This window comes from Notamacropus eugenii, chromosome 3 (genome assembly GCF_028372415.1).
Source record: "Notamacropus eugenii isolate mMacEug1 chromosome 3, mMacEug1.pri_v2, whole genome shotgun sequence".
Taxonomy (NCBI): domain Eukaryota; kingdom Metazoa; phylum Chordata; class Mammalia; order Diprotodontia; family Macropodidae; genus Notamacropus; species Notamacropus eugenii.
This window is the reverse complement of record NC_092874.1, coordinates 308,691,983-308,705,633: the sequence shown is the minus strand read 5'-3', so window position 1 is coordinate 308,705,633 and position 13,651 is coordinate 308,691,983. Positions and strand designations below refer to the sequence as shown.

Sequence of the window (13,651 nt, the reverse complement as noted above, 5' to 3'; positions counted from 1 at the left end):
TGGGATGTACCCAAGTCTGCCCAGACGTACCCTGGCACATGTGTATGAACCCAGTGTCCAGCTGTAAAATGTGACTTATCAAGGGTTAATGAATAGTTAATTGAAATCCCTGGTAAACTGTCAATGACTACTTTGTCCCAGGTGGTGGAATAGAGTGTGCCAGGACCAAGGACTTGCCCATTCTCCCCATCACAGGTTATTGCCCAAGCCTTGATGTTTGGAGGGAGCCCAAGCTGCTCACATATTCTGCCCTTTACTCTTTTACTCTAAGAAGGCTGTGTTTGTGTGTGTGAGAGAAAGAGAGACAGAGACAGAGAGTGAGAATGTGATATTGGGTTGAGGAGTGTTGGCCAAAGGTAGCCAGTGCTATGCCCTTGCTGAAGAGATACAGACGTGGGAAGAGGGAGTGAGAATGTTGGATTCTTCTCCATCCCGAGAGTGTGGGGTGATAGTGGCTCAACAGGCCTGCAGCATCCGAGGCTAAAGTTGGGGCTGGCCATGAAGGACCAAAGGGCTCCTCTTGTTTGATCCTCCCGGGCTCCCTTGTTTGGGTACACATGTATGTGCTGGGAGAGGACCTGGCTCTGCCCCATCCTTGTTGTGTAACTGGGTTCAAGGAAGGCAGTTCCTCATTCTCCCTAGATCTGCCCTATTCCTTAGTTCCATTCATCAAACACCATCTTATTTAATGCTTACAGCAGCCCTGGGAGGAGGGAGGTGCTTTTATTAACCCCATTTAACTGATGAGGAAACTGAGACTCAGAAAGGTCAACGTGAGGCCAGATTTGAGCTTGTCTGACTGCAGGCCCAGCGTTCTATGTACTGTGATGCCCCCTGGCGGCTGCCTTATGAAGTGTCCACACTAAGGTCTTGTGTTTGCCACGGTCCCTGCCTTCAGGGATCTTAGGGTCTGGTGGGAGACTTAGGGGCCTTGTGGGGCCTGTCCAGCTGTATGCGTCCATGGGCACAGAAGGGACAAAACAGTTGCAGTATGCTTTCTAGAAGCTCTTTTCTGGCCTCTCAGTTGGTCTTATCTCTGTGCCTAAGTTATCATGGAAGGGAAGCGTCACCATGGTCTGTGAACTTCAGATATGCACAAGGTCATATGCATGCTCTGCTTTGGAAGACATGTTTCCTGAGTTTCTGGGGCTGACTTGGGCAAGTGGGCCTTGGAACACACCCCAGCCCTTGGGGGCAGGCAGGATATATGGCCTTCGTGATGGGGTGCAGTGGAGGGAGGACACCCAGGAATGCCAGAGGCATTGGATTGCACCCCAAATCTGAGCCCATCCTCTCTCTGGGCCCCTATATCCCTGAGGTTGTCCAGGACTCTCCAGGCAGGAAATTAGTCCATCAGTCAACAAAGACAAGAAGGTAGAAAATGGAGTCCTGCCCTCATGGAGCAGGGCTTCACCAGTCAAAGAGATCACCAGGCCAACCTGGATTTAAGAATGTACCCCTCTGTCCAGGCTGACCCAGCTATCATGAGGGCAGGCTGCCCAGAGGAGGTGGCATTCAGAGTCGGCTCTAAGATGAATGGGGTGATGAAAGATAATCCGAGTATAAGGGAACGGGGAAGGCCCTGAGATGAGGATACCTGTCCAGCCTGGCACCGTGAAGAGACGTGGAAAAGAAGTAACAGGAGAGGAGATTGCCCAGATAAGATGGTGTGGGACTGTACCAAGGGGATGAGTGAAGCAGAGGAGCCACTCAGAGTGCTGCCCCTGGCCAGAGACTCAGAGGAATAATAATGATAATAGCAGCTAATATTTAGAGAGCACCTACTGCATGCCAGACACCATTCTAAAGGCTTTACAACTTGATCTGATTTGATCCTCACAGCAGCCCTGGAGTGGGGTGGGGTGCTGCTGTTATCCCTATTTTACAGATTAGAAAACTGAGGCAGACAGGTAAAGTGACTGACCTAGGGTCTCATAGCTCAGAAGTGTCTGAGGCCAGATTTGAACTTGGGTCTTCCTGACTCCAGGCCCAGAGTTCTATCCACTGAGCCACCCTGTTGCTGAGAATACATTAAACCTTAGAGATGAGAAATGATAAAGGTAGTGAAAAGTAGGATTGATTGAAGTTCAATATATATTTGATAAGAAATCAATCAATTTCTTGCAGCTTAGATTGTATAATGGGAAGTTTGTGATGCAGCCTGATAGGCTGCCTGGACCATGAGGCCCAGAGGCAAGAAGGATGAATCCTCACTCTTCCTGTGTCCCTTGAGCCCCATGACTGGGTCTGGGAATCATTGGGAGTACCCAGTCTCTAAAGGCTCTTGGTCTCCCCCTGAGAGACAAATATAGTCAGAGCTGGGGTAACAAACCCCACCATTCTCTCCTGTGTTTAGATTTACAAAGTTTTCCCCAAAATAATCCTGTGAAGTAGCTCCATTTTACAGATGAGAATACTGACTTACAAAGCCTTTGTGATTTGACTGACATCATAGAACTGAGTAGTGGTAGAACCATAATTCAAATTCAGTTCTTCTCATAGGAAATGTCAGGGCTGGGAGGGGCCTGAGAAGAGGGGATGTCAGAGCTGGTGGATGAGTGGGCTCAGAACATGGGATATTAGAGTTCAGTCCTTCCACATAAAGGCATGTAGTAGAAGGCTCTAAATGTGAAGTAAAAAAAATGTGGGACTCTGATGCTTTCCAGACTTGTGCCCCTGAGCCCCTCTTTCCCTCTCTACTCTGTAGAATAGGCGTAGCCATGTGTGCCCTCTCGGCCTCCCCAGGTCAGAGTATTTGGTGAATGTGAATTCTTCATGTTTGGCACACTCTTGCTGCTTGGAGATTACGCCCAAATGCAAGTTCAGCAGTGACCTGGGAACATTGAAAAGAAGCACTTGACCCATCAGCCTGAATACCAGACCAGGACATGTTTGTGTATAAATCTTCTTAAATGAATCCCTCTGATTTTTATGCCAAACTGAGACCCTTTGCCTGAGTCTTCCTGGGAGGAACTGCCTCATACCTTCACTGAACAAGACCAGAATGACTGTGTTGACCAGTGTGTGCCAGGTTTATGAATCTGTGTCACTTGAGCTATAAATCCTGTGTCCCCTTGGCCATCCTGGCAGCACTCTGTGCTGCTCAATCAGAGAGAGGGGTTTGCACAGCTGTTTCAGGCCCAGGAAATAATACATTTAAACTGCTCTCTGTCCTCTGCGTATCCTGACAGATCTCTGACCAGAACACCCCAATCAGAGCATCTCCCACAGTCCACCAAGCCCTTCCCAGGTTGTACCAAACTCCACATGTAGAGAAGAACTGGGGCCATCGCTCACAATTGCCCTTGTGAGCAAGCCTGGAGAAGGAGCCACTTCCTGGGCCACTCGTCCCTAGCAGTCTTTGATGAAACAGATCTCAAGGATTGGTGCCAGACCCTCTGTCCCCTGGGAAGGGGAAAGTTTGAATTGCAGGAAGACCTTGTGCACATGACTTCCTCAACATGTTCCTTTTGTCATCAGAAAGGTGTTTTTGACAGTAAGTTTATAATAATTGCCAGTTGGCAAAGGGAGCTTGCATTTCCAGACCTCAGGAGATCTTGCTTGTTTGCTTTTCCTTTACGTTGCTCAGAATGATCACCTGCTGGACAGGATGTCTCAGTGAGCATCCTTCCTCGTGGCCCTCTGCAGACAATCACACTCATGTTCCTAATGAACTCTTCTGATGGTCCCTGTGCTGCATGCTTTTCCCTACAATGACTTGTTCCCATGATTGCAGATCCATGGAGGTGTGGAACTTTGAGGAGGCTTGTAAAGTCTCTGCTTCCCAGGGGGCACAATCCCTGGGCTAATGGATGCTGAGGTCCCTTTTAGCACCAAGTGTGGAGGGCTTCATTCTTTAACGCCCTCTATAAGAACAGGTATCCTAGAGCCTTTCAGAATTCCTGTGCTCAGAGAGAGGGAAGGGCCTTAGACCTCAAATGGTTTAACTGCCTCTTTTTACAGGAGAAGTAGCTCCAACTTAGAGATAGGAAATGACTAGCCCAAGGTCCTATAACCGGTAACTGATGGAGCTGTGACTAGTTTCTAGGTTTCTGGGTTTGCTGTGTCCCACTACGCTGGCTCATTCATTTCCTTTGCCATATTTTCAGATGTCATCCTGACAGATGGTTAATAATATGCCAAATCTCTTTTTAAAAAAACGCTATTATTTGAAAGCACATGAAATTTCAGGTAATGTCGCCATTGAAGCACAGTTAAAATCATTTTAAGAAGGGAAATTATGTGTTTGGAGGGGCAGGTGATTAAGAGGTTTTACCATGGTACTACTAATAATGAGATAATGAGATAATGTAATGTATCATCTCCATGGAAGAGAATGTGTTATCTCAGCTTCTCTCTTTGGAGCCAGATTCCTATGTGCCTCTAGCATTAGCAAGAAAGAAAACAAAGAAGCCTGAACTGAGATAAGGAGCTGGCAAGGAAGGCTGCCAGCTAGATCCCCAGGGTGTGTGCAGGGCCTCCAGCAGCACTGGTGACTATGTGATCCTTCAGTTGTATGTCAGTACCACGGACAACTCACTGTCATTGCAGGCTAGATCCCCAGGGTCGACTCAGGGCCTTGAGGGGACTGCTGCTGTGTGAGGCCGTTCAATTGTATTCGGTCCTATGGACAGCTCCTTGACTCCTTCACTGCAGGGCAGTGATGAGGGTGTCTGAGGGTTCTCTGGAAGAACAGTTCCCCCCCTCGATTGTTTCTTCAACTAAAAGTCATTTGGAGAAATTTTTTACGTACACCATTTCTTTAAAAGAAAAAAGTTGTTTTTGCTGTTCTGAACAGTTTGTCAAGTGCACGGTTAAAATGTCAATAACAGAACAGTGGAGTCCTTTGGTGTGATCTGAGGAAGGGCATCAGGTAAAGAGTCCAGAGCCCGAAACTTCCACTGACTAATGGCTTGGCCTTGGTGACTCACTTTACCTGGGTGCTTGTGTCCTCTTTTGTCAAACGTGGAGGTAGGTAAAATGGCAGCCTCAATTTGGAAGTGGTGGCCAGACTATCCTGTGCCCTGCTTGACCACATCCAAGACCTTCTCCCTATGTGCCCAGCCTCCACACTGGTATAGCTCTCCTCTCCCACCTGGACTGAGGCAGCAGCTTCCTCATTGACCTCCCTGCCTCAAGTCTTTCCCACTCCAGCCATCTTACCCTTGCTGCCAAAGTAATTTTATTTAGGTACTGATCTGACCATGTGACATCCTTATTCAGCCAACTCCAGAATAAAATGCAAACTCCAGTTTGACTTTTAAATCCCTGTGCAATCTGACCCCAGTCTCTCCATCTTCATCAGGCATCACTCTTGGCCTTCTCTGTTCCTTGTGCCCCGCACTCCACATCCCATCTCTCTGCCTCTGCATTGGCCATGCTCTGTGCCTGGAATGCGCTCCATGTGCATTTCTCTTCATAGTTTTTCCCTTTCTTCAAGACAAAGCTCAGCTACCACTTTCTGATCCTGCCTTAGTTCCCTCTCTCCCTCCAGAAGTACCTGATATTTAGCTCCTTTCTATTTATTCTCTGTCCCTCTCTCTCTCTCTTCCCTTCTCTAAGGCCTTGTCTACCCCATCAGAACATTAGCTCCATAAAAGCTGTAGGGTGGGCTGCATCCACAAACCTGGTATACAGGTGGTGCTTAATAGGTACTTGTGGGCTGGTTAATTGCAGTGAGAAGTGCTGGGCTTGATATTACAGGGCCCAAGTTGGAATCTTGCCATCAGTGACATGGAGCAAATATCTTCACCTCTCTGGGCCTCAATTTTTCCATCTGTAAGATAAAGGGTTTGAGTTCATTTATCTCCCTTCTAATTCTAACTCTGTGACTATGTGCTCCTTCCTAAATCACCTGAAGTATTGTCTTCAGCTCTGAGTACCCCACTTGGCACTCAAAGGGAGGAAGTCCATGGTGGTGGGGAGACCAGAAATCCACCATCATGGAGAGGATCAGTTGAAGGAGCTGAGCATGCTTAGCTTGAGAAGACTCAGGGGGTTCAAGGATTCTCCTGTGGAGCATGAGGTGGGGTGGGGAGTGGCAGAGGCAGATGTTGTCTTGATGTCAGGAAACCTTCCCAGTGATGAGAGCTGGGGCCAGGGGTGCCTTGGAAGTGAGTTTCCCCTCACCTTGAGGTCTTTCTTTGAGGAGTGAAGACAATAATTGCTCTTCAGTTATTGGTTCCAGCTCAGAGATTCTGTGTTTCTTGCTTTTTGGAGATCCAGTTATGAAGACCCTGCTCTGCCTCGAGTCCTACCCAGAAAACAGTCTTCCTGGCACTTCCATGTTTGCTAAAATGCTTCACATTCACTAGGGGAGGGTTGGACTAAGCCTTTTTTAAGATCTTTCCCATTTCTAGATCCTGTGGTCTTGCCTTCTGTGCTAGGAAAGAGCCAGACTGGGTCCTTTCAGGTGTTTGTGTGTATGCCCATGACCATGCACATATGTGCTGCTGTTATATTCCTCAATGATTGCATGCTTTGTGGTCCCTCCCAACTTAGTGCCCATACAGTTCAGTCTGTCATTGTTATAATTGGTCTTCTCTGGCCTTTAGGTCTTTGGCATTCCAAAGGCTTCTCTCTGCCTTCCTCCCGAGAACACCAAGTAGGCAGACTCATTCTTCCTTCATCCATTCCACAAATACCTGTTAAGCCCCTGCTGGGTCCCTGTACTCAGCTTAGGGGGATACAGACTCTGCTTAAATATGGCCCCTGCCCTCCTGGAGCTCTGAGCTCCTACTAGGCCAAGGAGAAGGTAGCGATCAGTAAACAGCCTTAAGAGATAGTTTTGGATCAAAGTGCCAGGGGAGGGAGAAGCAGATGGCAGCAGGGGTGGGGTTTAGCTGAGCACAGATGAAATGATCTGGGCAGCATCTCTCTTCTTGTCTGCATTCCTGCCAAGGAATGAGAATTCCTGTTAAAGAAGAAATTACAATCACTATTCAAATCATTAATTGTGAGACCCTTATTATCTCATTAATAGTGTTTGATATCTGAGGCAGATAAACTTTGAGAGGCTCATTTCTCCAGTCCTTGGAGAAATGTAATTATATCCTGGGCCTTATTAAAATGTCTCCCTCTCCACCCACTCCCAACCATCACTTAGTCTGTTTTTGCAGGCTCTTAAAGAAGACCCCAAACAAATCAAGGATGGAAATCAGATTACACAGGAGGTGAAGGGGGGTCTAGGGGGATCTTCCATTTTGGTGTGAAATCCGTTGGCCAGGGATTTTACGGCATGTGCGCTGTGGATGTAACTCCAGCTAGCAAACAAGGCCCCTGCAATTTCCTGGAGCCGGAAATAAGCCAATATTTCTTTAAAGGGTTTCATAAATATTAGCAGGGATAATTTCAGATTAGACCTGACAGTATTTCCAGGTGGTACTACTTACAGGGATTGTGTCAAACTTAATAGGCTTAAAAGTAATTTATATGAGCTTTAGAGTCCTGAGGCTCAGGGCCCCCAGATTTTCTCTTAAAACCTTATGTAAAAAAGAAATCAAACAGAAGCCAGCCAAGCCAGAAAGGCTGTGTTACTGTGTTTACATGCAGAACAGAGGCTTAATGGGATTAATGATCAGATTCATAGAGAGGCTTACTAGAAATAATCAATTACTATGTGTTGTTGCTGTGGCAGCCCTTGGTTATTGTGCTCTGATAATCTGCTGTCTGTAGGCCTCAGCTATGTTTTGTTGGGATTTTTAATCATAAAAGTTAAACTTCCAATGGGAAGGTTGCAGTCCCCTAAAGATTCATGGGATTTCAGACCCTCGGAGGTAAAGGTCAGAGGCATCCAAGCCAACCCTTTCTGAGCAGAAGTCCTTATATTTTCTGTATCCTCAAGTGACCATGTGCCTTTGCCGGGCATCTTCCAGGGCTGCTGTTCTGACCTTGACCTCTAGCCTCTCCAAAGGAACAAGAAGGGGTGACTTCATCTGGAACTCAGGAAGTATCTTTATCTGCCATCCCCCAATGGGATGGAGAGGAACACTAGACAGAGCCCTTGTGATCTTGTCATTCTCAGATTGTGTCATCCCCTTGCTCAGACCCATTCCCTCTCCCGTCTCTCATGTTTATGGTATTGGTACCCCCCTTTCCCCCACTAAAGTGAAGCTCCTTGAGAGTACATGCTATGTTCTCTTTATCTTTCATGACACATTGATCATGGCAGGTGCTTATTAGATAGCTTTTGAATTGATTGAGAATGGAAAGATCCTTGGACTAGATGTCAGAAAACCTGGTACTATGCCAGCAACTCGTGTGACCTTGGCAGGTCATGGCATCACCCTTTAACTGAGTTAAGAGGACAACAGAGGCTGACTCCTGCAGGAGACAAATTCACGTGTTCTGATCTGAGCACCACTGCCTTGGGAAAGGGAAGTCCTCCCTTATCCTAAAGGAAGGGGGATGATTGAAGTAAGGGTCCAGGAGGGAGACTGTTGCCACCACAAAGGAGAGGTCCCTGCTGCTGCCTCATCCCCTGGGAGAAGAGAGTAGGCATTTATGGAGTGATGGAGATTACCAGAGGGTGGAAAGGAAGCTGCTGAGCAGGCGCTCTGCACCTCCAGTGCTGCACAAGGAGATGCTGGGGGTGAAGAAGGCAGGTCCCCTTAAGGCTCAGCAAGAAGACTGTGGTCCTTGTTTGTCAAGAACAATGGGGATGTTCCTCCTCTTTCTTCACCTCCCTCCCTCCCTGGAGAGCGTGAATCCATTTCAAAGATTATCTCTATTTCTCTAAAGTCTATTTTTGGTTCCCTTCGTGCCCTCCCTAAAAGCTGGCATTAAGATAAATCTGTAATTAATTTCCTGCATTACTGTCATGGATGCATTTCATTTGTTTAGAGGCAGCTGAGAGGGAGATCGTGGTCAACTTCACAGAGCATGAGAGTGGACCATGGAGTTTGTGGGGCTCACCAGCCAGTCAAATTGATTTTATTGATAACCTAGTTTCCCCAAAAGGGAAGAGGTGAAATGAGTTCTGCCTGTCCTTAGGCATACCTTAAGCTGAGTGGTGTGATGGGAGCAGGTGTGGCCTAAGCAGTTCTCTCCCTGGTTTTCTTTCTAAAGCAGATTAAAGAGCCTCATCTCCTTCCAAGGGCAAGTGAAGGCCCTTGGAAGGAGTAGGTGGGAAGGAGTGGCTTCACCTCTTGGTGAGTGAGTGAGGGTTAATTGAGATGCCTCCATGACTTTGTAAATTAAAATCTTTCTTTTGTTGGCTTTGGGACCTTGGCAAGTGCCTTCCCTTTCCTGGGGCATCTATTTCCTTGTTTTTAATAGAAATGAAGGGACTGGAACTGCTGAGCTCTAAGACCTCTCCTACCCAGTGACCTCCGAAGTTGTGCATCAGGAAGTAGAGGCCATATTTTCTGACACCAGTGCAAGGGCCATGTTGTAAAGTTGGTGGTGGGGGGGTGGGCTTCTTCAGTCCACGTTCTGGCCCCTTCCTTCTAGCCACCTGCTTTCCTGCTAAGATTGTTTGAGTTTATGGTAATGAGAGCTTTGATGAGAAGTGGCACACCTTCCCATGGGTGGCCTTTCTTGTCCTCAGTCCTTGAAGACTCAGGCCCTGGATCTGCAGTGAGAGTGTTCTGGGGACATACTAATTAGCCCAAGAATTGCTAGGACAAACACTGAGGGATTTCTCCATTTCAATTTTGTGGAGTTTGTTTTTTGAGATAAATTCCCCAGAAGTCAGCCTACTGATCTTCTAATTCCTCATGCAAAGAGAAAATATTTGCTCTTATTATGCTTAGCCGGTCCCTTTTCTACAATAGGAAGGCTGAACAATGTTGGATTACATTTCTAATAGGCCACTTATGTCACCAGGGAAATGGCTGCATTTGATTTGATCTTTAATGACCCTCAAAAGCTATTTGTCTTCATAGACCCTGTTTCTGTCAACAGGATTATCCCTTCAATATTTATCTGGTTTAATGGCGGAATAAAACTGTAGCACTGGGGAAGTCATAGTGGGTTACCAGGCAGCTTCCACCAGGGTTACCTGGGACCAAGGACTGGCAGGGGCCAATGACAGGTGCTTCTCTACATGGCATCTGCCTGGCCAGAGTGGGGGCACCATGGTGTGCTGTTCTCTCCTCCTCCATGATTCTTCCTCTCCTTTTCCCATGCTCCAGGGCCATAGGCATTCTGCCTGCCTCTGCCTCTCTCAGTAAGAATGGCTTAGGCCCCTTGGATGATTTGTGAGTCATCTAGCCCCCTTCTGACTCTCTATCCATCCTCTTATTGTCTGTTTCTGGGGTTATACCCAGGGCTCTATTCAGAGACCCCCAGGTGCCTCTAATGCATGAAGTAGTTGTGACTTATCTGATGTTATAGAACCAGTTAGTGGTGGAGCTGTGATTGAAATTCAGTTCTCCTGACTTCACATCCAGGAACCTTAGGCCATGGAGCATCAAGGACGGGAGAGATTTGAGGACATGGACTTTTAAGATCTGGGAAGAGGGGCCTCAGAGGGATGTCAGAGCTGGGAGGGGCCTGAGAACAGAGAAGGTCAGAGCTGGGAGGGGCCTGAGAACAGAGAAGGTCAGAACTGGGAGGGGACTGAGAGCAGGGGATACCCATTCCCAGTGTGCTAAGCTGGCCATCTAAAGGGCCGTGAGAAGGAGGGAGGCCAGGGCTCTGCAGCAGTAGCTTAGTAAGACCCCTTTTCTTCCAATGCAGATATTGAACCCACTTGTAAATCCTCTGGAATTGCATATTCATTGAGCAGGCTGCCTTTGGACTGTACTTTCCAGATCTGGGAACCCTCAGAACAGTGTATTCACACTGACCCAATTAACCTTGTGCTGTCATTGGGCCCCTACCACAGGTTGCCCAAGAATCAGCTCTTTGGTTTGACATGGACAGTGGTTACTCACATTTGTGCTAACCCAAATGCTTTTCCTCTCTTGTCCTCTTTAATGATTGTATTTTACTTGTGGCAGCATGTTCCTTGTAGCTTAATGTCCCTCACTTGGTGGTAATTTTTCCCAGGTTGTCCTGAACTTCTTAGGAAAAGTCTGCCTGCTCCGAATTGGGCTCCCAGATGTGAACGTAAAAGTTGATATCCAGTCTGTGCCCACCAGGGGCAGACAGTGGCCTGGAAGGAAGGGGGCCTATCACCCCACTGTAGAGCAAGCCTCCCTGTTCCTCCTGGATGTTGTATATCAGTGGCTGGTCCCCTAACGAGTGTGCAGGAGAGCCAGCCACGGATCATTAGTGATCATTGGCTCATTTTCGCTGCAGAGAACCACATGCTGCCATTGTCTATGCTAAACCTCAGCTTTTGTGCTTTTCCCAGCAGAAGGGAAAGCAGAGCCTTCAGGGCCTTGTTTGTTTGACTTTTTCCGTCCAAATAATTTGTTGATAATAAACTTGATTTCTTGTGGTACATGACTGTTCCTCAGTGAACTTGTCACAGTTTAAAACAATGACATCTCCCAGTTGATGGTCACTCTTGATTAATATCTCACTGTTAAATACCCATCTGTGAATCCTGGTTCCGTGCATAGCCTTCTGAAACCCTTTTCAGATGACACCCCTGTCACTTCCTCAGTCAGTAGCAAGGAGCTGAAGACAGACAGGAACCTGGGGGGTTTTCAGTGAGCCTGCCTTGACCAGTTTGTAGGAGGAAGAGCATTCCGAGTGGCTCATGTTTCCATGGCCCTTGTACAGAACATTGTGCTGCGGAGGGAGGTGGCCAGTGTTCATATTCTCATTGTAGAGATACTAGACCTGGCAGGGGCCTTTATCTCTGTTTGTCATATCCCTGGTCTAGGGAAGGTCAGGGAGGGAGGCTCCTTCAAACGGGTTGGCTGGCAAGCAGGGGTGGGGGTAATGTTGACTTTTTAGCCATAACCACTCTCAGTCATGACTTGGCAAGTTTGCCATGAGCATCACTGGAAGGGAGTAGTGATGCCACCAAAGTCACTGAGAGATCATTAAAGGTTCCTCAGTTGAGGAAATAGAGACTGGGAGAACTAATGACCTCTCTAGAGCCCTTTCCCCAGACCCACTTTTGGAAACCAGCTCTCAGGGCTCCTAGAATCTCATACTTTTGAGCTGAAAGGGACCTCAGAAATCACCAAGTTTAGCCCCCTGACAAAGCAGAGATGTGTTTCCAGTAACCCTAATAGAGCATCTTGACCCCAACTCTGGTGATACATTGTATTAACTTCTTTGGACCTCATCTCTAAGGCTATGGAGGTCCCTTCCAGAGCTCAAGCTAAGATCCCAGGATCCTGCCAACCCAGAGCATTAGAAAGTCCCTCCCACTGCTCTGTGTTCTTCCCTGTAGACCCAGGCCAGATAAGACCATGGTCCCCTTTGTAACTGTTCTTCAGATACTTGAAGAAGGTGTCAAGTTCCCCTTGAATTTTCTCTTCCTCAGATGGTCTCTGGGCTTTCACTACCCCCTTCTTCCTCTGGACCCTTTCCAGCTTAGACTGTTATGTAGTGCCCAGCATTGGGCACAGTGTTCCTGGTGGAGTTAAAGCATCTACCAGGGCTAAAGTGCCCACGGAGTGCTCTTTCACAGTGTCTAAGTGTCTGATGCTCATTGTTTCTGAGAAATTACAATTTTATGTTAAAACGCAACAAAAATATTGCTGAGAAGACTTAGTTCTAAAGAAGTAATTCTGTTGAATCCATTCTAATTGGCATTTTCTAATCTGCTGTATACATGTCTCTATGCTGGGGGTCCCCAAACAAAGCTTGGAAGATAATCCTTGCCACCAAGGGGCTTCCATTCTACTGAGGAGCATACTGTGTGCCCACATGGGTTATCAAGGGAAGGGACCAAATGCTAATGGTGAAAACTGAAGGTCCATCTTGGATGGGCCATGGTGGGGCTGTAAATGAGTTAGTCAATATGCCAGCCAACTAACCAGCTAACCAGTCCAGCCAAACTAGCAACCAACTAATGAGCTAGCCAATCCAGCCAAACTATCAGCCAACTAACAAGCTAACCAGTCCAACCATACTAGCCTGTTAACCACCCTTGTTGCCAAGTGTTTCCTTTGTGCAGAGCCTGGTGTGCAGCAAAGGGCACAGAGAGAGGTCAGGCAAGACAGTTTTTGTCTTCCTGGGAAGAGGGATGAGAAGAAAACACAAATAATTATAATGCAGATTTCAAAGAAGGCTTCCTGCAGAAAGTGTCTTTCAAGTTGGACTCTGACGAATGAATCAGAAGTCAGCAGGACCTTCCTGGACTAAGACCTGGCCTAAGCCAAGTCCTTGTAGAGCATGGCCAGAAATCATCTGAGCTTAGAACCCAGACATGTTCCATCCAGCAAAACAGCAAGTCTTCAGAATTGTTCTTCAGTGGGAGGGGAGGGATAAAAACTGACTCTCAAGAACAGGGCACATAAAATCCTGTGACATCCCAGAAGGGCTGAGATGAAAATCAGCCATTTTCTCCCAAGGACTATAGGTGCCAGGGTGGTGTAGATCTTAAGAGATCTTCTAGCCTAAATCTCCCTTCTTTTATAAATGAGGAAACTGAGACCTACTGGGGTGGGTGGATGTGAGCTTTCTGACAACACACCGGGAATCAGTAGCATTGAAATGCAGATCAACTTATTACTAATCCAGGCTCTTTCTGCTAGTAGCAGGACCTTCACTAGGGACACAAGAGGCCTGATTTCATATCCAG

General features: G+C 47.2%; 1 protein-coding gene across 7 annotated transcripts in view; it reads left to right on the top strand.

Annotated features, from left to right (window-relative positions):
• TBC1D22A (TBC1 domain family member 22A) overlaps nt 1–13,651 on the top strand; it is a 298,036-nt gene that overhangs the window by 259,946 nt on the left and 24,439 nt on the right. The window lies entirely within an intron of this gene.